This window comes from Pristiophorus japonicus, chromosome 6 (assembly GCF_044704955.1).
Source record: "Pristiophorus japonicus isolate sPriJap1 chromosome 6, sPriJap1.hap1, whole genome shotgun sequence".
Taxonomy (NCBI): Eukaryota; Metazoa; Chordata; class Chondrichthyes; family Pristiophoridae; genus Pristiophorus; species Pristiophorus japonicus.
Window position 1 is genome coordinate 103,999,188 of NC_091982.1, and position 24,623 is coordinate 104,023,810.

A 24,623-nucleotide genomic window follows, 5' to 3' on the forward strand; every position below is an offset into this window, starting at 1 on the left:
AACTGACCAAAGAGTCTAAGCTACTCACCACCATCAACACACATCGAGGCCTTTTCATGTACAATCGATGCCCATTCGGCATCAGATCAGCAGCTGCTATATTCCAGCGCAACATGGAGAGTCTGCTCAAGTCCATCCCGGGGAAGGTTGTGTTTCAAGACGACATACTTATCACGGGCAGGGACACCGACTCCCATCTCCGCAATTTGGAGGAAGTACTAAAGTGGTTGGATCGGGTAGGCCTAAGAGTTAAGAAATCCAAATGTCTGTTTCTCGCGCCCGAGGTTGAATTTTTGGGTAGAAGGATTGCCGCTGATGGAATCCGCCCAACAGAGTCCAATACCGAAGCAATTCGTCTGGCACCCAGGACCCGGAATGTTTCGGAACTGCACGCCTTTCTCGGGCTACTCAATTACTTTGGGAACTTTATGCAGAACTTGAGCACACTGCTGGAGCCTCTCCACGTGCTACTCAGAAAGGGGTGCGATTGGTTTTGGGGGGACGCCCAGGAACGCGCCTTCAATAAGGCATGCAACCTTCTATGTTCCAACAGTGTTTTGGCTTTTTTTGATCCAGGTAAAAAGCTAATTCTTACATGTGATGCGTCAGCGTACGGGGTAGGGTGTGGTTTACAGCATGTCAATGGTGAGGGTAAATTACAACCCATTGCTTATGCCTCCAGGTCACTTTCGCGGGCGGAGCGTGGGTACAGTATGGTGGAGAAGGAGGCACTCGCGTGCGTGTATGGTGTCAAAAAGATGCACCAATAACTTTTCGGGGCCAAGTTCGCGTTATAAGCCAACCACAAGCCCCTCACATCCCTGCTATCTGAGAGCAAGGCAATAAATGACAACACCTCGGCGGCATTCAACGGTGGGCGCTCATGCTGGCGTCTTACGACTACACAATAAGGCACAGACCAGGCACAGACAACTGTGCCGACGCGTTTAGCAGTCTACCCCTGGCGACCACGGAAGGGTCTGACGAACAAGACTGTGAGATAGTCATGGCAATCAATGCCTTTGAGTCCACAGGTTCGCCCATGATGGCTCGCCAAATCAGAGCCTGGATGACCAGCGACCCCACGTTATCCTTAGTCAAAAGATGTGTCTTAACCGGTGACTGGGCAGAGGCTCGCGATGCCTGCCCCGAGTAGATCAAACCTTTCCATAGGCGCATACATGAACTATCAATACAGGCAGACTGCCTGATGTGGGGCAGGCCGAGTAGTTATGCCTCTGCGAGGCAGAGAGGCGTTTGTCCGGGAGTTCCACCGCGAGCACCCGGGGATCGTTCTCATGAAGGCCATAGCCAGATCCCACGTCTGGTGTCCTGGCATTGAAGCGGCCTTGGAGCTCTGCGTCCGACGGTGCACCATTTGTGCCCAACTCAGTAATGCTTCCAGGGAGGCCCACCCTGAGCCCCTGGCCCCGGCCCACCAAACCATGGTCACGGGTGCATGTAGATTATGCGGGCCCATTCATGGGCAAAACATTCGTAGTAGTAGCTGATGCATTTTCAAAGTGGATCGAATGTACCATTTTAAACTCGAGCACCACCTCCACCACTGTGGAGAGCCTTGGAGCCATGTTTGCAACGCACGGAATTCCTGACATATTGGTCAGTGATAATGGTCCAAGCTTCACCAGCGCAGAATTCCAAGATTTTATAGTTGACCACGGCATAAATCACATTAAGACGGCACCGTTCAAGCCGGCCTCCAATGGCCAGGTGGAGCGAGCAGTGTAAATCATTAAACAAGGCATGCTTAAAATCCAAGGTCCCACGCTGCAGGGCGGCTGGCATACAGATCTCGTCCGCATTCGCTGACTGGGGTTCCCCCCATGCAACTATTGATGAAACGGACCTTAAAGACCAGGCTCTCATTAATCCTCCCAGACATGCATGAAATCATTGAGGAAAAGCGCAGGAAGCAATCGGAGTACCATGACCGAAATTCGAGGGGGAGGTGGAATGAGATAGGGGACAGAGTGTTTGTGCTAAACTATGGCAGGTGTCCCAAATGGCTTGCAGGGACAGTAACAGGCAAGGAAGGAAACAGGCTACTGGTGGTACAAATGGACAATGGCCAAACCTGCCGGAGGCATGTAGACCAAGTAAAAATCAGATTCACCAACAACACTGCAGAACCAGAGGCAGACTACAATGTGGAACTCACACCACACCTGGTGGACAGACAGAGGGAACAACCTGAGGAAAGGGCAATCTCAACAGACAGCCCATGCGAGATACCAGCAATCATACTGAACGAAACAGACAGCCCAGGCGAGATACCAGCAATCACACCGGAAGAAAAACAGACACCAAGGCGAACAACTGAACCACAACTAAGATGCTCCACGCGAGAGTGTAGACCACCTGAGAAACTGAATCTATAAAGACAATAAGACCTTGGAGTCATTATTCTCACACTACTGTACGTAACTGTATCTTACCATGCTATACATGACTGTAACTTCAGATATGACCTGTAACCACAAGCATACTTTACCACCAGGGGTGCACTTGCAGGAGACATTGCATACCTGTTCCACACAGGTATATAAAGGCAGGTCTCAGGCAAGTGCGGCATTCGAGTGCTGTGTAATAAAGGTGCAGGTCCTGAGTGACCTTGACTTCAGCATGTGCCTCGTGTGAGTCTGTACTGCAGGGACAGGACTTTACAGTTTCCTACATACAGTGAGTCGATTCCTTGATTTCTTTAATTGATGTCCTGTTACCGACTGTTCCAATTTTGGGCCTTTTCTCCTTTGTGAAATAAAGACATGTTTATAATGTGCCTTTCACCACCTCAGGATGTCCCAAAGCCCTTTACGGGCAATGACGTACCTTTTAAGTGCAGTCGCTGCTGTAATGTAGGAAATGCAGCAACCAATTTGCGCACAGCAGGCTCCCAACAGCAATGTGATAATGACCAGATAATCTGTTTTAGTGATGTTGGTTGAGCAACAAATGTTAGCCAGGACACTGGGGAAAACTCTCACTTACTTTGAAATAACGTAATGGGATCTTTTACACCCACTTGAGAGGTCAGATGGGACCTCGGTTGAATGTCTCACGTGAAAGACGGCACCTCTAACAATGCAGCACTTTCTCTGTACTGCATTGGAATGTCAGCCGAGATTTTATGCTCCAGGCTCTGGGTAACATGCCCGTGTACCTGCCCTGGGAGTGTTTGATGGGACATTTTGCATCTAACCCGTGCTGTTCCTGCCCTGGGTATGTGCGTGTTAGGTTCGTGCAGCAGAGCAGGTCTCCAGTCGTTCTGGTTAATCCTTGCCACTGGATAAAGGTCTAGCTTAGTCAAGCCTGTGTGGTGGCTAGTGTGCAACGGTCACCACATGTTAAAAAAAATTCCTGCACAGGCATCTTCCACCCCCTCAATTGGAGTTCAGGACTGGATCATCAGGTCCTTCATTGAAACACCTGTGAACTCTTGGAAACAAGTCATCCTCGTTCGAGGGACCGCCTATGATGATGAAGATGAGATGGATTTAAGGGGAAGCTAGATAAGCACATGAGGGAGAAAGCAATGGAAGAATATGTTGATGGGGTTGGGTGAAGAAGGGTGGGAGGAGGCTCAGGTGGGGCATAAACACCAGCATAGACCTGTTGGGCTGGATGGCCTGTTTCTGTGCTGTAAATACTTTGTAATACTTTGTAATCCCTTCCTGTTGTGTCTTAGAAGAGCAAAGTCCAGCCCTCCACAGACTTTATAGCTGTTTTTATATTGTGGGATGCAAATGCAGATTCTCTAAAACGCACCAGAGGGCCCATAACTCAATTTGAAGCAGCTTATCTCTTCAGCCGGTAATATTGCCACAGAAAGAGGAACTGTCAGGGAACAGGTGCTACCCCTGCCCTTTCTGATCTGATAAAGCTTTCAAACCTGGGTCTGTGGAACCCATGAGGGAACCCATGAGGGAACTCATGAGGGAATCCCTGAGGTCATCAGATTTCTGAGTTTTCTACATAAGCTTAGCACTGTATTATTTGTTTTTTCTGTCCTAATAACAAGACCGACTTCCTGCAATGATAGCTGGCACCATGTCAGAAGTTAGGATGGGGTGGTCCCTGGGAATATGTCAGTATCTGCAGAGGGAGAGGGGTGGGGGCAGTGATCCCTCACACAGTAAAGTTTGAAAGACTGTGATTTATAGAGAGCTACATCACATTCCGCATAGCAGTGCTCGCCTTAAAAGTGTGACCTCTTGACATTGCCAGCTGTAACTCTTCAGTCCCCTTGATGCTCAATGCTGCCTGCAAACTTAGAGGCCAGTGGCCATCTGGAAATGGTCGTCATTCACTTGAATAAGGACATGTTAAGTGATTTACCCAACATAGTGATCACCTGTCATAGAAAGCAAACTGCTTTGCTTTTCACTGGCAGGACTTGGTATGTGCATTGAGTTAACACATCGACCTTTCACCTCTAGGACTTGGGTCCAATCTAAAATGGTGAGGAGAAAGTCTTCTCTGCTGACTGTAAGGGACTCAGACCAAATAAATCTGAACAGTGTCAAAACTGCCCATGGATTGGCAGTTTTACAAAAAGAAAGCAGTGGGAAATGGAAAAGTACAACAGGCGATGTCCTTGTGGGATTGAAGCTATTGTTGGGGCAGAGTAGAGTGAATTTTGCTCTGTTACACCTGAAGTGGGGATTCTTGATGCTAAAACTAAGTGCCCAAAGTAGAAATGTGTTTCATTTCTAGCACTGAGGACTGCAAGAAACTCAATCATTAACAAAAACAAAATAATTAAAAGCAAAATATTTTAAAATATTTTAAAAATATCTGTCTGTCTGTCTGTCTGTCTATATATATGGGTCCAGCCCATGTCCATTACCCTGCTGAGTGTCAAAAGAAAGAAGGATAGTTCCTTCCTGCTGGTTTAACTGACCTTGATAACCTGGCCTCTCACCAAGGCCAGGAGTCAGGAATTTACAAGCAGCTCCCAATCTACAGAGATTTCCCTCAATCATTAGCCTCAAATTGATCTCAAGGTGTCCCAATTTAGAATACGTTCCTCACAGGCAGTACCCGAGCATTAGTCTTATAGAGACAGGCCTGGTTAAAATCAGCAGCTAAACATCACATTCCTGCTCCAGATCCCAGACTACTCATGAGCAATGTAAAGTCCTGTCCCTGCAGTACAGATTCACACGAGGCACATACTGAAGTCAAGGTCACTCAGGACCTGCACCTTTATTACACAGCTCTCGAATGGCTCACCTGCCTGAGACCTGTTCTTATATACCTGTCTGGGACAGGTATCCAGTGTCTCCTGCAAGTGCACCCCTGGTGGTAAGGTATGCTTGTGGTTACAGGTCATCTCTAGTTACAGTCATGTAAAGCATGGTAAGATACAGTTATGTACAGTAGTGTGAGATACATGACATCACCCTCCCCCAAGGTCTTATTGTCTTTATAGGTTCAGTCTCACAGGTGGTCTACGCTCTCGCGTGGAGCGTCTTAGTTGTGGTTCAGTTGTTTGCCTTGGTGTCTGTTTCTCTTTCGGTGTGATTGCTGGTATCTCGCCTGGGCTGTCTGTTTTGTTCAGTATGATTGTTGGTGTCTCGCCTGGGCTGTCTGTTGGGATTGCCCTTTCCTCAGGTTGTTCCCTCTGTCTGTCCACCAGGTGTGGTGTGAGTTCCACATTGTAGTCTACTTCTGGTTCTGCAGTGTTGTTGGTAAATCTACTTTTGACTTGGTCTACATGCCTCTGGCAGGTTTGACTATTGTCCATTTGTATCACCAGTAGCCTGTTTCCTTCCTTGCCTGTTACTGTCCCTGCAAGCCATTTGGGACCCCTGCCATAGTTTAGCACAAACACTTTGTCCCCTATCTCATTCCACCTCCCCCTCGAATTTTGGTCATGGTACTCGGTTAGCTTACGGCGCTTTGCCTCAACGATTTCACGCATGTCAGGGAGGATTAATGAGAGCCTTGTTTTTAAGGTCCGTTTCATCAATAGTTGCGCGGGAAGATCTCCAGTCAATGAATGCGGACGAGATCTATATGCCAGCAGCAGCCGCGTCAGGCGGCCCTGCAGCGTGGGACCTTGGATTTTGAGCATGCCTTGTTTAATGATCTGCACTGCTTGCTCCGCCTGGCCATTGGAGGCCGGCTTGAACGGTGCTGTCTTAACGTGATTTATGCTGTGGTCACTCATAAAATCTTGGCATTCTGCGCTGATGAAGCACCGACCACTATCACTGACCAACCTGTCAGGAATGCCGTGCGTTGCGAACATAGTTCCAAGGCTCTCCACAGTGGTGGAGATGGTGCTCGAGTTTAAAATGGTACATACGATCCACTTTGAAAATGCATCTACAACTACGGGGAACATTTTGCCCATGAATGGGCCCGTGTAGTCTACATGCACCCGCGACCACGGTTTGGTGGGCCAGGGCCAGGGGCTCGGGGGGCTCCCTGGGAGAATTACTGAGTTGGGCACAAATGGTGCACCGTTGGACGCAGAGCTCCAAGTCCGCGTCAATGTCAGGCCACCAGACGTGGGATCTGGCTATAGCCTTCATGAGTACGATCCCCGGGTGCTCGCGGTGGAGCACCCGGACAAATGCCTCTCTGCCTCGCAGAGGCATAACTACTCGGCTGCCCCACATCAGGCAGTCTGCTTGTAGTGACAGCTCATGCATGCGCCTATGGAAAAGTTTGATCTCCTCGGGGCAGGCATTGCGAGCCTCTGCCCAGTCACAGTTAGGACACATCTTTTTACTTGGGATAATGTGGGGTCGCTGGTCGTTCAGGCTCTGATTTGGCGAGCCGTCATGGGCGAACATGTGGATTCAAAGGCATTGATTGCCATGAGTATCTCACAGTCCTGTTCGTCAGAACCTTCCGTGGTCGCCAGGGGTAGCCTGCTAAGCGCGTCGGCACAGTTGACTGTGCCTGGTCTGTGCCTTATGGTGTAATCGTAAGAGGCCAGTATAAGTGCCCACTGTTGAATGCGCGCCGATGCGTTGGCGTTTATTGCCTTGCTCTCGGATAGTAGGGACGTGAGTGGCTTGTGGTCGGTTTCTAATGCGAACTTGGCCCCGAAAAGATATTGGTGCATCTTTTTGACACCGTACACGCACGCAAGCGCCTCCTTCTCCACCATTCCGTACCCGCGCTCCGCCCGCGAAAGTGACCTGGAGGCATAAGCTATGGGTTGTAATTTACCCGCATTATTGACATGTTGTAAAATGCACCCGACCCCGTACGCTGATGCATCACATGTAAGAACTAGCTTTTTACCTGGATCAAAGAAAGCCAAAATACTGTTGGAACACAGAAGGTTGTGTGCCTTGTTGAAGGCGCGTTCCTGGGCGTCCCCCAAAACCAATCGCACCCCTTTCTGAGTAGCATGTGGAGAGGCTCCAGCAGCGTGCTTAAGTGCTGCATAAAGTTTCCAAAGTAATTGAGCAGCCCGAGAAAGTTCTGAGACATTCCGGGGCCTGGGTGCCAGGCGAATTGCTTCGGTTTTGGACTCTGTTGGGCGGATTCCATCAGCGGCAATCCTTCTGCCCAAAAATTCAACCTCGGGCGCGAGAAACAGGCACTTGGATTTCTTAACTCTTAGGCCTACCCGATCCAACCACTTTAGTACTTCCTCCAAATTGTGGAGATGGGAGTCGGTGTCCCTGCCCGTGATAAGTGTGTCGTCTTGAAATACAACAGTCCCCAGGATAGACTTGAGCAGACTCTCCATGTTGCGCTGGAATATAGCAGCTGCTGACCTGATGCCGAATGGGCATCGATTCTACATGAAAAGGCCTCGATGTGTGTTGATGGTGGTGAGTAGCTTAGACTCATCGGTCAATTCTTGCGTCATATACGCAGATGTGAGATCTAGTTTTGAGAAAAGTTTCCTCCAGCCAATGTGGCAAATAAGTCCTCCGCTCTGGGCAGCGGGTATTGGTCCTGTAGGGAGACTCTGTTTATGGTAGATTTGTAGTCCCCACAGATTCGTACAGATCCATCAGGCTTCATGACTGGGACGTTGGGACTTGCCTAGTCGCTAAATCCCACAGGTGAGATAATGCCTTCCCGCAGAAGCCTGTCCAATTCATGTTCAATCTTTTCCCTCATCACATAGGGCACAGCTCTAGCCTTGTGATGGACTGGTCGAGCATCCTGTGTGATGTAGACTTTGACTTTAGCCCCTTTGAAGGTGCTCATACCTGGCTGAAAGAGATGTTCAAATCGACATAGTTCTGTTGAGCAGGAGGTCCATTCCTCTGATGACATGGCGTGAACATCATCCCATTTCCAGTGTAGTTTTGCCAGCCAGCTTCTCCCCAGCAGTGCTGAGATATCTCCGGGGACAATCCACAGGGGAAGTCGGTTCACTGTCCCTTTGTGTGTGATTGAGAGCATGGCGCTGCCAAGGACTGGGACGATTTCTTTGGTATAGGTCCTTAGTTTGGTGTCGACCCTTGTGAGTTTTGGTCTGTCTCTTTTATGCGGCCACAGCTGTTCAAATTGTTGAGCGCTCATGAGAGATTGACTCGCTCCCGTATCCAGCTCCATGTTGACGGGTAGCCCGTTGAGTAGGACCCTCATCATTATTGGAGGTGTCTTGTTGTAAGAGCAGTGGCCATTGATCGTGTTGACTGGCTGTACCTCGGTGTCCCGGGTACTGTCACCACGGTCTTCTGGTCCACTCTCCGACCCTTCCGACTCGTATACTAGCCGAGCTGCCGTTTTTCTGCACATGTGGGCTAGATGCCCTGTATAGTAGCAGTTTCTGCAAACAGCATGCTGAAATTGACACCCCCTTGATGGGTGCCTTCTCCCACATCTCCAGCACAGACCACTTCTATTGTTTCCAAAGGATAAGCTGTGTCTGGCTGATCTCTCTTGAGCTTCTCTCAGTTTGTAGTTGATTGCTTGCATTGTGGGTTGATGAGGTGTGAATGGCCGTTCATGTGGCCCTTGATGGCTTCTGGCGCCACTGCCTGCTGTTGAGGGCCTACTCTCCTGCCTTTGTCTGTGTGTGGGGGTAGCGGCTTGTTTCACGCTGTGAACCCCTTGTTCCAATGTTTCGTTAGTTGTCGTACCCGCAGTGTAGATCAACCTCGTTTCTTCTTCTCCTGCCAAGAATGTCTGTGCAAGCAGTGCTGCTGCCTCTAGGGTCAAGTTCTTGGTCTTCATGATCTTTCGGAATATGCCTGCGTGGCCTATTCCTTCAATAAAAAAGTCTCTCAGTACTTCTCTCCTTAGTTCATCGGAGAACTCACATAAGCTAGCCAACCTCCGAAGTTCCGCCACAAAGTCAGGTATGCTCTGGCCCACACTGCGTCTGTAGTTGTAGAACCTGTATCTGGCCATGTGTAGGCTGCTCGCTGGCTTCAGATGGTCTCTTACCAGTGTGCTCAACTCTTCAAACGACTTGCTTGCTGGTTTCTTGGGTGCCAGCAGGTCCTTCATCAAGGTGTATGTTTTTGAGCCACAGCTGGTCAAAAGATGGGCTTTTCTCTTGTCTGCCTTATCATCGCCTAACCAGTCTTTGGTTACGAAGCTTTGCTGTAACCGCTCTATAAAGTCCTTCCAATTATCTCCAGCATTGTATTTTTCATCTGAGCCATTGGTCGCCATTCTGTGGATTCTGTAATCCCGTAACTCATCGCCACTGTCAAGTCCTGTCCCTGCAGTACAGACTCACACGAGGCACATGCTGAAGTCAAGGTCACTCAGGACCTGCACCTTTATTACACAGCTCTCGAATGCCTCACTTGCCTGAGACCTGTCCTTATATACCTGTCTGGGACAGGTATCCAGTGTCTCCTGCAAGTGCACCCCTGGTGGTAAGGTAAGCTTGTGGCTACAGGTCATCTCTCGTTACAGTCATGTATAGCATGGTAAGATACAGTTATGTACAGTAGTGTGACGAGCAATATCACAGTAAATCCGCTAGTGGTTGGAAAAAAAACGTGAACAAAATCCCACACTAGCGGTAATGTTTAGGACTTGTTTCACTAAAGAAGTAGACTTTACTTCCAAGTACTGCTTGTGGAGCATAGGTTCTTTTTGGTTTGCAAATGATTAAAACATTTTCATTCACATTTTAAACAGAGCTTTTTAAACGAAACTCCAAAGATGAGAATGATAGCAGCAAAGTGGCACATAAAACTTTGAATGAAGAAAAACTAAACTTTTCCAAAGACTAAATAGTTAACGGTGCTTCAAAGTGGCAAAGATAAATGGAACATTGCAGAGCCTGATTTACGAGGGATTTATAGGAAATCCCAGTGATCAGTTGCTATGATGGTCAGACGCTGTCACCACCCATTTAAGCCTGGATTCCCTCGGGCCTAAATATCACGCCTTGAGAGACATCCTGACCTGGAGTTCAGTCAAATGTCAAAAATGCTTTCTTTTTCTTTTGCAGTCTAAGTGAATTGCTAGGTCAGTGATATTTAAAACATGAAAAGATATCCTTCATCAGAGATCTTGATTTGATGAATTGGTTTAAAACATTCAGAGAAAAAAGTGCACATGTCATTGCTGTAAATTACAGCCTCAACACCAACTGGGTAATGAGTGAACATTCCAATCCCAGAAACAAAATGGGGAGTAAAAATACACAGGGACGGTAAGTTCGAAATCCCACATCCTGTATTATTGTTCTGTTAGCAGAATGATGTAATCATGAGGCTACAGTCTCGGAGTCACAGGAAGGACTGGATTCCTGCCAAGATATTTTATCATATCCTGCAATATGAATACATTGAACAATGTTTTTGCAGGAAGATACAATATCATATGCTTGCTGTACGTAATGAGATGCCAAGCTATAAATAGATAATAGCGATCACTGGGGAGCTGTGTCTGGTTTTCCTCCTGTATTCATAGATGAGGGGGACAAGAGAAAGGGCAATACTTGAATTGGCACTCAATGTTAAGGACTAGAGAGAAAGAGGATGAGCATGCATGTGGGTTTGCCAGGATAGCGGATTTCCCGAGGGTGCAAGGAGCAATTGCCTGCAGGCATGTGGCCTTGCAAGCACCATTCCAGAATGCAGAGGTATTCAGAAACGGAAAGGGATACCACACGCAACGCACGCAACACATGCAACCCATCCTCACAGTCAATGCTCGCTATCCTGGAAGCGCACATGATGCCTTTATCCTGCGGGAGAGCACTGTGCCTTGACTGTTTCAGCCACCACGGCCTGGCCACCTGGCTAATGACCCCCCTCTGCAACCCCACCTCAGAGCTGGAGAAATGCTACATTGAAAGCCCTGCCACCTGCAACATCATAGAGCAGACAACAGAGGTGGTGAAGCAGCGATTCCGATGCCTGGACCGCTCTGGAGGCAGCCTTCAATACTCCTCTCAACAGGTCTCACTATTCATTGTGGTGTGCTGCATGCTGCACAACTTGGCCATCATGAGAGGCCAGGCCTTGCCAATGGGGATCACATGCCCTTCTCATGAGGAGGAGGAGGACGGGGGGGGGAGGGAAGAAAGAAGAGGAACAGGAGCCTGACGATGCCCTGAATGTCCAGCAACACGATGAGGACCAGTAGCAACCACGGAGGAGGCAGCGTGCCAATGTTGGCAGCGCCAGGACTATTCGGCGGCGGCTCAGAAGGGAGCACTTCGCTTAAATGGAATGAGCTGAGGGATGCAGCTAATAATGACCGTGCATTGTGCCACGATAATGCCACATCTCCATCACAACTGAACAGTCAGACACCAGAGACTGAAGGAAATGGTTCAGCTAACATTTTATTTGGCAAACATGCCTCAAACAACCCCAAAAAACCCACACCCTCCAATAAAACAACATGGAGCCCCCACCCCTTCAAAAAACACAATAGATGCTGAAACTTCCCAACATATGTACATAGGTCCCATGGGGACACATTTATTCAGTGGATCATCCTCTGGCATTTCCCACCCCTCTAACGCACCCCGCTCCTTCGCCTACTGCTCCTCCTCAATAGGTCCTCAGTGCCCGCAGCAAGGCCACTTGAGGGCTGTTGTTTGTCTGAGGGAGACAGGACAGATTGCCTAGCATGACGCCCTGGACCAGCTCTGGGCCTGGAAGGCCCGACTGCTGACAGCATCGCCTGAGAATGGGCGGCACCAGTCTTGGATGGCTGGGGTGCAGGTGCAAAGATGGAATGGCAGTGGTGGGAGGTTGAATTATGTCCTCCTGAGAACAGGAGGATATCATTCCGGAGATACCGAGAACTGAACACTGCAGAAACTCTAGAGGAGTATAAGAAGTGCATGGGTGCAATTTTAAAAGATATCAGGAAAGCAAAGAGAGAGCATGAAAGAATGTTGGCAAGTAAAATCAGGGAAAACCCAAAGATGTTTTATAAATACATTAAGCGCAAGAGGATAACTAGAGAAAGAGTGGGGCTTATTAGAGACCATAAAAGAAATCTGTGTGTGGAGGCGGAAGACATAGGTAGGATTCTTACTGAATACTTTGCATCCATTTTCACAAAAGAGAGGGGTGATGCAGACTTTGCAATGAGGGAGGAGGAGTGTGAAATATTAGATGAGATTAACATAGTGAGACAGGAAGTATTAAGGGGCTTAGCAGCTTTGAAAATGGATAAATCCTCAGATTCGGGTGAAATGTATCCCAGGATATTAAGAGAAGCTAAAGAGGAAATAGCAGAGGCTTTGACCATCATTTTCCAATTCTCACTGGCTAAGGTGTGGTGGCAGAGGACTGGAGGACTGCTAATGTTGTACCTTTGTTTAAAAAGGGAGAAAGAGATAGACCGAGTAATTCCAGGCCAGTCAGCTTAACCTCGGTGTTGGGAAAATTATTGGAAAAAATCCTGAGGGACAGGATAAGTCTTCATTTGGAAAGACATGGATTAATCAAGGACAGTCAGCATGGATTTATCAAGGGAAGGTCGTGTCTGACTAAATTGCTTGCATTTTTCGAGGAGGTAACCAGGAGGGTCGATGAGGGCAGTGCATATGATGTAGTGCATATGGATTTTAGCAAAGCTTTTGATAAAGTCCCACATGGCAGACTGGTCATGAAAGTAATAACCAATGTGATCCAGGGCAAAGTGGCAAGTTGGATTCAAAATTGGCTCAGAGGCAGGAAGCAAAGGGTAATTGTGATGGGTGTTTTTGTGACTGGAAAGCTGTATCCAGTGGGGTTCCACAGGCTCAGTGCTGGGTACCTTGCTTTTTGTGGTATATATCAATGACTTGGGGGTATGATTAAGAAGTTTGCAGATGACATTAAAATTTCCTGTGTGGTTGATAATGAAGAAGAAAGCTGCGGTCTGCAGGAAGATATCAATGTACTGGTCAGGTGGGCAGAACAATGGCAAATGGAATTCAATCTGGATAAGTGTGAGGTAATGCATTTGGGGAGGTCTAACAAGGCAAGGGAATACACATTAAATGGTACAATGCTGAAAAAGTGTAGAGGAACAAAGGGACCTTGGAGTGCAGGTCCACAGATCCCTGAAGGTAGCAGGCCAGGTAGATAAGGTGGTTAAGAAGGCAAAAGGAATACTTGCCTTTATTAGTCAAGGTATAGAATACAAGAGCAAGGAGGTTATGCTTGAACTGTATAAACACTGGTTAGGCCGCAGCTGGAGTACAGGCAACTCAGCTACAAACAGTAACAAAAGATGGACATTACCAGCATGCATGTACAGGTTCTGTGCCTGGTTTGCTGGTACGCTGGTGAAGTTAGCGGTCTTCTGATTAAAGTTTGTGCCTGGAACCCGGTGCCGGCACTGCCCCTGTTCCCAACATCAGCGACGGCCGCGAGAGACAGCGCTGTAAGGGCAGAGGAGAGTGATTTTTATGGTGAGTGAGAGAGAGAGTGTGTGAGAGAGACACTTTGGCAGGTCGTCCTGGAGTCCCCCCGGTGCAGAGTCCTTTCGGCCTGGGATTGAAGCGGCCAGTACGGATCCCTTCGACCAGGGACAGAAGCCGCTGGTACTGGGTCCCTTCGGCCAGGGACAAAAGCGGCCGGTACGAGGTCCCTTCGGCCAGGGAGAGAGAAAATGTGCGAGTATGAGAGAGAGAGAGAGAGATTGTGTGAGAGAGAGAATGAGCAAATATAAATGAGCACACTGTTTGGAAGGTGATTTTTCCAAATTATTTGGGGCTGTCTTTTCACTTGTTAGCAACAGAATTTGAAATCCCATTACAGCGGTTTTCCGTTGGATCTGTGTACGGATAATCGAGAGTTGCCTGTACTATGTGCAGTTCTGGTCACCACATTACAGGAAAGATGTGATTGCACTGGAAAGGGTGCAGAGGAGATTTACGAGAATGTTACCTGGACTGGAACATTTTGGCTTTGAGAAAAGATTGGAGATGCTGGGTCTGTATTTTTTGGAATAGAGGAGGCTGAGGAGAGACCTGATTGAGATGTATAAAATTATGAAGGGCCTGGATAGAGTGAATAGGAAGGACCTGTTTCCCTTGGCAGAGGGGTCAATAAACAGGAGATATAGATTTAAAGTAATTGGGGGGATGTTTAGAGGATATATGAGGGTAAATTTCTTCACCCAGAGGGTGGTGGGGGTCTGGAACTCATTGCCTGAAAGGGTGGTAGAGGCAAAAACCCTCACCACATTTGAAAGATACTTGGATGTGCACTTAAAGTGCTGTAACCTACAGGGCTACAGACCAAGAGCTGGAAAGTGGGATTAAGCTGGATAGCTCTTGGTCGGCTGGTGCGGACGCGATGGGCCGAAATGACCTCCTGTGTTGTAAATTTCTTATGATTCTATGATTCTAGGATATCAGGCTCCATCTCGATCGACTGGCTGCCACTCCCCCGGGGCACAGCCTCAGCATCCGGAGTAATCTGGTGGAGTGCAAATAGCTGGCCTATTTCGGCACTATTAGCTCCCTATTGGGCTGATGGGAACCCAGAAATGATGGCAGCAGTCAGTGCTTGCATGGCATCAATTTGACTCTGCATCAGGGCACACAGCGCATTGATGCCACCACACACTGACAACGTGGCAGAATGCAGGTGTAGCGTGGTTTTAGCCTACCGTTCAATGGCTACTGCCATATTAGCCATAGTCCCTGCCATCATTTCTGGGACCCCATGGTCACTTGTGGCATCCATCATCCTTGGAATCTACAAAGGATGGACTCGATGGATGGACTCCTGAGTCGCAAATGCAAAGTTTGAGGCGGCCTCCATCACACTCAAAGAAAGTGCATCCACGCTCGGCGGGATCCTCGCCAATGCACCCATTAGCTTGCGGTGTATCTGCATTGACTCCCTGGACATAGCCTCCAAGTCCAGGTGCTCCTCTGCCTGTCTGTGAGCAGGACTCAGGGGCCGACTTACCCTCCATAGAACTGGTCCCCGAGCTTCCCCTCATGCTGGTCGCTGCTGGGGCCAGGAGCCTCAGATTCATGCAACCCTGGGAAGAAATCCTCTTCCACCGAGGTGGTCTCGCCTCTCGCTCGCAATGAGGATGTGCTGCGCTGTGCTGGCACACTACTCTTCACCCCCTCCTCCTCATCTTCCCCGTTGTATGAAGACGTCAGCTCACGGGCAGGCTGCCGCTCTTCTGGCTCAACATCTTTAAGCACAAAGCAACAGAAGTGCAGTTATCAGCTGGGGAGGGGGCAGGAAGGCAAGAAGTAGGGGGGCATTGTTATTTTGTTTGCAACATCTTGCAAGGCAAGTGGCCTCACGGCTAAGGGGGACTCACACAGAACGGCCGTCTCATTCACATACCGTCACTGCCGAGCAGGGGCTCTGCCTCTCCACCCTCCACCGCCACGACTGCAGCATCCATGAGGGCGGACACTCGCTCCTCCACCTCAGTGAGGTCCTGGAGGTAGGGCTCACCTCCGCCCCTACGATGCAGGTTGCACATATTGTGCGCGTGTTTGACCTGCAATGGTAAAAACAAAAAGTTGTTAGTGGCTGTGTAGGTGCTGGTGTGTCACATGTGTCTGCAGTAGGGTACCCGTGAATAATATGGCAAAGTGTCCATATCTGCATTTCATCCTGCGTGGCATCGCATAGTGGATGTGTGAATGGTGGGTCTGGGGCACAAGCAACTACCAGTAAGTATGAGGCTCAGGCCTGTGACTGCACATGAAGAGTTGAAAGGTGCTGCTAGGTGGGCTCAGGCTGAGTAAGGAGCTAGAAAGTGAGAGAGACTTGGATGGGCAGGGCATGTCTGGTGAGGTGATGGAGAGGTCTCAGGCTGGCTTCAGCAAGGAGGAGCATGGCCTGAGACATAGAGAAAGGGTAGGCACTGCAGAGTCTTTACATTGTGTGAGACAGTGAGGTTCATATGAAGGCATTGGAAGGTGAATGGAAAGGGTACTCACCCTGATGACCCTAGTAAGGTCGTTGAATTTATTGTGACACTGCGTCACTGTTGTGGCCACTGTGTTCCGGGCTGAAACGTGCTGTGCCACCTCCCTCCACAGCCTCGTCAAAACTCTAGGCGCTGGCCTTCGTCCCCCTGCAGACTGGAGAGCATTCCAGTGACTCTCCACTGCCTCCAGCAAGGCATCAAGGGAGGTGGGCGAGAAGCGGGGAGATTGCTGACGTCCTCTTGCTCCTCCATTTTCGCGCTCTGAAGACACTGCGGAGTTGGAGCTGCTCATGCGCTAACTTACCTTGCCACACCTTTGAGAGTCGGATTTTTCCGGGACCTGAATCGGAATTCGGCGCATGTGCAATGGCTCCGCAAAATTTAGCACCAGAACTTTCGTTAGCATCCCCTAAGTCAAGTGTGTAACAGCTGATTTTGAACCACCTTCAGCTCTTCACGCAATTCCGACAAATTTCTCGGCGGGAGGCGCAAACTTTTTCAAGGCGATAAAATTACCGCTCCGCCTGGGTCACCGCCCCAAATGAGGCGCGACCGAATTTCTCCCTCAACGTTTCTCAGTATGAATCCCCTAGTTGGCTGCTTTAGAAATTGCAGTGACAGGCAGAAGGCCTTGGGTTCAAGTTCCGCTCCACAAAGCTGAGGACAAAATTTAGGCCGACACTCCAGTGCAGTACTGAGGGAGTGCTGGACTGTTGGGAGTGCCCTCTTTTAGATGAAGCTTCAAACTGAGGTCTGCTCTCTCAGGTGGATGTAAAAGGTCCCATGGCAGTATTTTGAAGAAGAGCAGCGGAGTTTTCCCTGGTGTCCTGACCAATATTTAACCCTCAACTAACATCACTAAAACAGATTATGTGGTCATTATCACATTGCTGTTTGTGGGACCTTGCTGTTTATAAATTGGCTGCTGTATTTCCTACATTACAACAGTGACTACACCTCAAAAGTATTTCATTGGCTGTAAAACGCTTTGGGACACTCTGAGATTGTGGAAGGTGCTATATAAATGCCAGTCTGTCTTTACCATCAGCAGTTGGGCTTTAATTGGAACTGGCACCAATGTATGTTTATTTTACTACTGACACGTGTAAAAACCACAAGAACAAAACTGCATTGCAAAACACCTCCAGTTACAAAACACTCACTTTAAAGCATATTTCAGCTGAAAACTGACCACAAGTATCACAAGTAAAATATGTTATGGCCAACCAGCCACCTCGTGCAGAATGCAAAATATTACTCGCTTGTGACCACGACCACAGAAAACAGGTGGAATTGCCGATCCCCAAAACCACGCTGAAAAATCATGGAATACCACGTGACAGAAACAGGATTTAATTTAATGTTCTTTTTTTAACCAGTTAAGGTCTGCACTAGCCCGAAGCTGGGCCTCTCAGGGTTCGCAACAGGCGATGTTCAGGAAGATCTGCCTCAGTAACACTGTCAGCTTTTGTACAGTTTTATTGGATTAAAAAATAAATAATGATAAAGGCGAGCTGTAATTATTGCCGGTCTAGACAAGCTAGACAAAACTCGCAGCAAAGCCTGAATGCGATGGAATGTACAACAACAAGCATTGATATTGCACCTTTAACGTAGTATAACACAATCAGGGTCAGACTAAATAACTAGTGCCTCAGCTGCATACTGAAATGGAACTCAACAGTGGACCGGAATCCCAGTGTTTCCTTTTTGGAATTGATCCTCAACTGAAAAAAGACATTGGTCCAGATTTTGCAGGAGCAGGGCATCTAACAGTGTCTGGTGTTAGTTAGACTTGCCCCCTTCTGCTTAAAAAATATTTTGCCCACAAAGTTGCTGAAAGTGCGAGCTGATAACGGCGTGGCAAGGGTAACCGGGCATCTGGGACCTGAGTGAACAGGTCAAGCAACAGGGCATCTCCTTAACCAATCAGACTGAAGGATCGGAAAATAAACTCAGGAAGGACTGAGGAGGAGGGCGACTTAGGTGGGTGAATTCATTGTCAATCAGGTACAGAAAGAGAAATAAAGAGAGGGAAAGAAAGATTGGATTAGGAGAGAGGAAATGAAGAGACAGAGAGGAAAAGTAAGAAAAAAACATTTTAAGTTAAAGTTTGATTTTAAAAATCTTTCTTAAAAATTCATAACCTGAAGGAATGCGACTCCACAATTGTAATACAGCCGTAGTTAACTTTTGGTGCCAGAGAGGTTAACTGGCAATCATGAACACGTACCATATTCTTAAAAGGGTACTTATACTTGTAATGACAAGACTTAACTTTCTGTGGTGAGTTTGATGGGCAAATAAAGTAAGTTGCTAACAAAAGGGGAGGCTTAGGGCGACGTGCTCTTTTGGCGAAGCGCATAGCAGAGCGATGCAACTCGGACAGCAATTGTTGGATATTCGTATTTATCTGCATTTGCTCCTTGCTGTACCACTTACTCACAAACAGTGAGCGCCATTAGTCTTGCCATTATTTTAACAGCAATTCTGGCCTGATACTTTGTTTAAAAGGTGCATTTTTGGTAGCTTGCTGTGTTACTTGTGATGCAATGCAGTGGGTGAACCATTAACCTGACCTCCTTGAACTCTGACCTCTGAACCCGTCATTCCTGTTGAATGAAGGGCGAATGAGGGGGGAAACTCAACATGAAAGACACAGGTGAACATCTGCTGTTTGATTTATAAAGTTAACAAAGCAATAGTCCTTGAGGTGCAAATAGTTATATTTATATGGGAAACAATTGAACATGTTTGTGGCCCCTCTTTTTACAGTCTAATTCTTTGTCATACTATCATTTATCTAAGACATTCTTGTATGAACAGATGACATGTATACTTTTATTTAAAAAACAATATAGAATCACATATTCTTTTAGAAACCATCTTTGAATTGAAGGCATTGGCAATCAAATAATGAACCCCCACTGACTCCATGGCAGTGATTAAAATTTGACTGCTTGCATAAATATTGGAATCGCGAGCAATTTGTTTCGATGTTTGGAAAACGTCCAGAGATCAATGCAGCTTTTGTGCCATGTGCTGCGCGCGATTAAACGTTTGCTCACTGCTGGTTTCCACCTTTCTCCTTCCATTGTGTGATTGAGCTGCGAGACTGAGTGAGTTTGGCACAGATTCTCCCCACAGTCTCCAAAAAGTGCGCTGTTCCATCGATCCATTACAGATCGCGCAAGATCTCCTTGAAGAAAAACACAGAAGGCATAAAAAAATGTCATGTGCCCAAAGGGAAGAATTTGTATTTCTCTCACATCATATTATGTCTCTCCAAAGCATTGCGAGTGCTTTACATACAATGAATTATTTTGAAATGAAGTCACTGTTGTTATACAGCCAAATTAAACAACTAAACAGGAATAATATGAACTACCAGCTAATCTCCTTTTGGTGGTGTTGGTTGAGGGAGGAATGTTGGTCAGGATATTGGAGAATTCCTTCTTCATATAATGCCATGAAATCTATAACCTCCATCGGAACCACTGGAACAGACAGACCTTGATTTAATGTCTCATCTGAAGGACGGCACCTCCAACACTGCAGCACTCCCTCGGTACAACACTGAGTTATCAGCTTAGACATGGAGTGGGCCTGAACCCATGATCTTCTGCTTAGAGCCAAAAGTGCTAAGAACTTAGTAAAGCTGTAACACATGGGGGCCGAAATGTCCCCGTGCTCCATCCAGGGGCGGTAACCTTCCGGGCCTGGGTCAGTTATCGCCCGGAAATGTCTTTTGCGCCTCTCAAACGAGGCGGAGCGCCAACTCGTTGGAGGGGCGCTCCCGAGGCGTCAGCACGGTGCTGAGGTCAGCGTCGTGCTGAAGAGGTCAGTGCAACGCGGACACTCCTCGTAGCGCTGATGTGCCACAATGTTCCTCCCCTTCAGTTGAAGGAGAGGGCCGCTTCGGACTGCAGGCCCTAGGGTGGCCAGCACTGGGCCACCAGGGACAATCTCGACCAGGATAGTGGCTTGACACCAAATGAGGAGTGCCGGGTTGCATGATGGTGCCCCGGTTGAGACAAGGGCCGCCATTTTCGGGCCGACGAACGAGTCGGGCGAGAAACAAAAATGGCGGCTCAGGGCGCACATGGCCTACCCTTTAAGGGGCACCTTGGGTGGATGTCCACGCCAGCCTCGCGTCCTGCAGGGCAATTTCCCCCACGGGACGCAAAGGGATTGGCATGAGGCAGTGAGGGTTTGGCGTACATGGCGATGATGTCATCGCCAGTTGCGCGCCGGCCCGGGGCACAAATCATGGCACGCGGCGCTAACATCGAAGCGTCCCCAAATCTCGGGGACAATTTCACCCCAGGCACAAGCACCGCCCGCCCTCAGGCAAAAAGGCAATTGTGTCCCACTAGCGTCTCCTGGCGGCACTAACAGGGCACAAAAAAGGGGCAATTTTGGCCACATACAGTATTAAAGATGCCTTTCGATATACACTCAGTACGTAATGTTAGAGATTCTGGCACATTCTTGCTTACAGTATATGAGTCTTACCATTTGTGACAGGTAATTCAATGAGTTTAATGTCATGTTTGAACAGGTTAAAAATGTCATCAAATGCAATGGGAATAATTTTAACCTCTGCATGACGGTCATGGGTGGGGCGTGGAGTGGATTAAATTGTTAAAGATGGGAAACTAGACCCCAACCTGCCGCGAACACACCTACTTTTAGGTTTAACTAGGATGGGTTCGGGGTCAGCTGAGTAACCCGCAAAACAGAGATGGTTCGGTAATTATAATATTTAAATGAGACAGCATGCCTCAGATATTGTCATAATTTTAAACATAACGGCTACAGGCCGGGTTTCCAAAGGCTCGGGATTCCCAGGGCTCAGAAAATCGTCAGCTAAAGGGAGACGGGTCAGTGCTTTTTCAGCAGGAGTGCTCCCCCCCCGCCCAAAAAACAAAAATGCCACAATCTGTCTCATCCACGCAATTAGTGAACCCCCCACCCCATCAGATCACTACCACCCCCCCAGCGATCCTCGCTTTGTGATCTCGCCCCCGCAATATCTCCCCTGCAATCTTTCCCCATGGACCCTCTCCTGCGATCTTTCCTCCATGATCTCTTCCCTTGATCGCCTTGCCCTGCAATCAATCATCCTGTGATCTCTCAACAACAACTTGTATTTATATAGCGATTTTAACATAGTGTTACGTCCCAAGGGCTTCACAGGAGTATTATGAGATGAAAAATTTGACACCGAGCCACATAAGGAGAAATCAGGTCAGGTGACCAAAAGCTTGGTCAAAGGGGAAGGTTTTAAGGAGCATCTTAAACGAGGAAAGAGAGGTAGAGAGGTGGAGAGGTTTAGGCTTGGAATTCCTGAGCTTGGGGCCTGGGCAACAGAAGGCACGGCCACCAATGGTTGAGCGATTATAATCAGGGCTGCTCAAGAGGCCAGAAGTAAAGGAACGCAGACATCTCGGGGTGGGAGGCGGATGGGGTGTTGTGGGGCTGGAGGAGATTACAGAGATAGAGAGGGACGAGGCCATGGAGGGATTTGAAAACAAAGATGAAAATTTTGAAATCGAGGCGTTGCTTAACCGGGAGTAAATTCAGGTCAGCGAGCACAGGGGTGATGGGTGAGCGGAACTTAGTGCAAGTTAGGACATGGGCAGCCGAGTTTTGGATTACCTCTAGTTTGCATAGGGTAGAATGTGGGAGGCCAGCCAGGAATAATCAAGTTTTGAGGTAATAAAGGCATGGATGAGGGCTTTAGCAGCGGATGAGCTGAGGCGGGGCGGAGATGGGCGATGTTACGGAGGTTAGATATGCCGCAGATATGTGGTCGAAGCTAATTTCAGGGTCAATTATGACACCAAGGCTGCGAACAGTATGGTTCAGCCTCAGACAGATGTTAGAGAGAGGGATGGAGTTAGTGGCTAGGGAACAGAGTCTGTGACGGGGGCCGAAAACAATGGCTTTGGTCTTCTTAATATTCAGTTGGAGAAAATTTTCTGCTCATCCAGAACTGGATGTCGGACAAGCAGTCTGACATTTTAGAGACCATGGAGGGGTCGAGAGAAGTGGTAGTGAGGTGAAGCTGGGTGTTGTCAGTATACATGTGGAAACTGACACCGTGTTTTCAGATGATGTCAAGTGGCAACATGTAGTTGAGAAATAGGAGGGGGCCAACGACAGATTGTTGGGGGACACCAGAGGTAAGGATGCAGGTGTGGGAAGAGAAGCCATTGCAGGTGATTCTCTGGCTATGATTAGATAGGTAATGATGGAACCAGGCGAGTGCAGTCCCACCTAGCTGGACGACTGTGGGGAGGCGGTGGAGAAGGATAGAGTGGTCAACCGTGTCAAAGGCTGTAGACAAGTCAAGAAGGACGATCCCTACCTCACGATTTCCCTGCTCCGCGATCTCTCCTCTGTGATCTCTCCTCCCCGATCTCTCCCCCGATCTCTCCTCCACGATCTCTCCCCACTAACTCTCCCCCCGATCGCCCTGCCCCACGATCTCTCCCCATGATCTCTCCCCATGATCTCTCCTCCACGATCTCTCCCCCATGAACTCTCACCCCTCTCTCTCCTGATCTCCCCGCCTCACGATCTCTCCCCATCGATCTCTCACCCCTCTCTCCCCCCAATCTCCCCGCCCCACAATCTCTCCCCATGATCTCTCCTCTACGATCCCTCACCCCTCTCTCCCCCGATCTCCCCACCCCACGATCTCTACCCATGATCTCTCCGCCATGATCTCTCCCCCCAATCTCTCCCCCCCAATCTCTCCCAACGATCTCTCCCCTACGATCTCTCTCCACGATCACTCCTCCACGATCTCTTACCCCGATCTCCCCGTCCCACAATCTCTCCCCCTGATCTCCCCATCCCATGATCTCTCCCCTGCAATCTCTCCCTGCGAGCTGAGCCCTGATCTTCTCGATTGCTGAGGACTGTACCCAGTAGTCTCCATTTGCAGCCTTGTAGCGCAGGCATGCAGCCTTCAACCTGGCTGGATGTCTGGGGAGAAATGGAGTAAAAACATTCAAATGAGGTCCAGCCATTAAAGTCGGCAGATCTTTTGCTTTCCCGGGTGTCGTATCTGCGAACAGGTTCCCCAGCTCCCTCCTCGCCTGCCCGTACACATCAGGGCCTGTTGTGTATGCAATAACTGTTAGACTGAGTACTGTTTAACTCCAAGAGGTATGACCTTGGCTCTGCTTTATTATAGTCCAAAGTGACTAGTATACAAGATGGCTGGCCTTTGAAACTTGGGCTGCACACCAGTGCGTGCAGCCCAATAGCCTTCAACAGTGACGCCATCTAGTGGCTAGTGATCCCAAAAGCACTTACATGACAATACCCCCCTCTGAGATATTGACAGAGTCTTTTACAAATTGAGACGGTCCGGTGTTTTACGCTCCCGGGTTAATCGTCTCAGTTCAACTCCAGCCTTGGGTGAGTGTTCAGAGTCTGTTGTGACTGGTGGCTGGGTGGCTGACCTGGTGGGAGTGGCAATGGCCATGTCAGGGATTGAAAGTCCATTTTCATTGAACATGTCAGTGATTGAAAGTCCCGATTCACTGATGACCACTGAGTCCTCTGATGACTGGAGGTAGGTTGGTTGGTCGTCGATTGTCTCTTCCTCCGACTGTTGCGGTTCGTCTGTGTGCCGCAGCTTTGTCTGATCCATATGTTTCCTGCATGTTTGCCCATTTTTGAGCTTGACAATAAATACTCTATTGCCCTCCTTGGCCATGACAGTACCCGTGATCCACTTGGGATCCTGACCATAATTCAGAACATATACAGGATCATTTACAGAAATATCGCGTGACATAGCTGCGCGATTGTGATACCCTTGCTGACTTTGTCTTCTATATTCAATATGTTTATTCAAGTCAGGGTGTACAAGAGATAGCTTGGTCTTAAGACCTCTCTTCATCATTAATTCAGCAGGCGAGACCCCGGTAAGCATATGTGGTCATGTCCTGTAACTAAGCAGTGTGCATGACAGGCGGGTCTGCAGTGACCCTTGGGTTACTTGCTTCATGCTCTGCATTATAATTTGGACAGCACGTTCTGCTTGCCCACTGGATGCAGGTTTGAACAGTGCCGACTTTACATGTTTGATAGCATTGAGTTTCATGAACTCTTGAAACTCCTGACTGGTGAAGCACGATCCGTTGTCGCTAACAACGATGTCAAGCAGACCATGTGTCGCGAACATGACACTGAGATTCTCAATGGTAGCTGTGAATGTGCTGGATGACATGCTTACAAGCTCTATCCACTTCGAATATGCATCCACCACA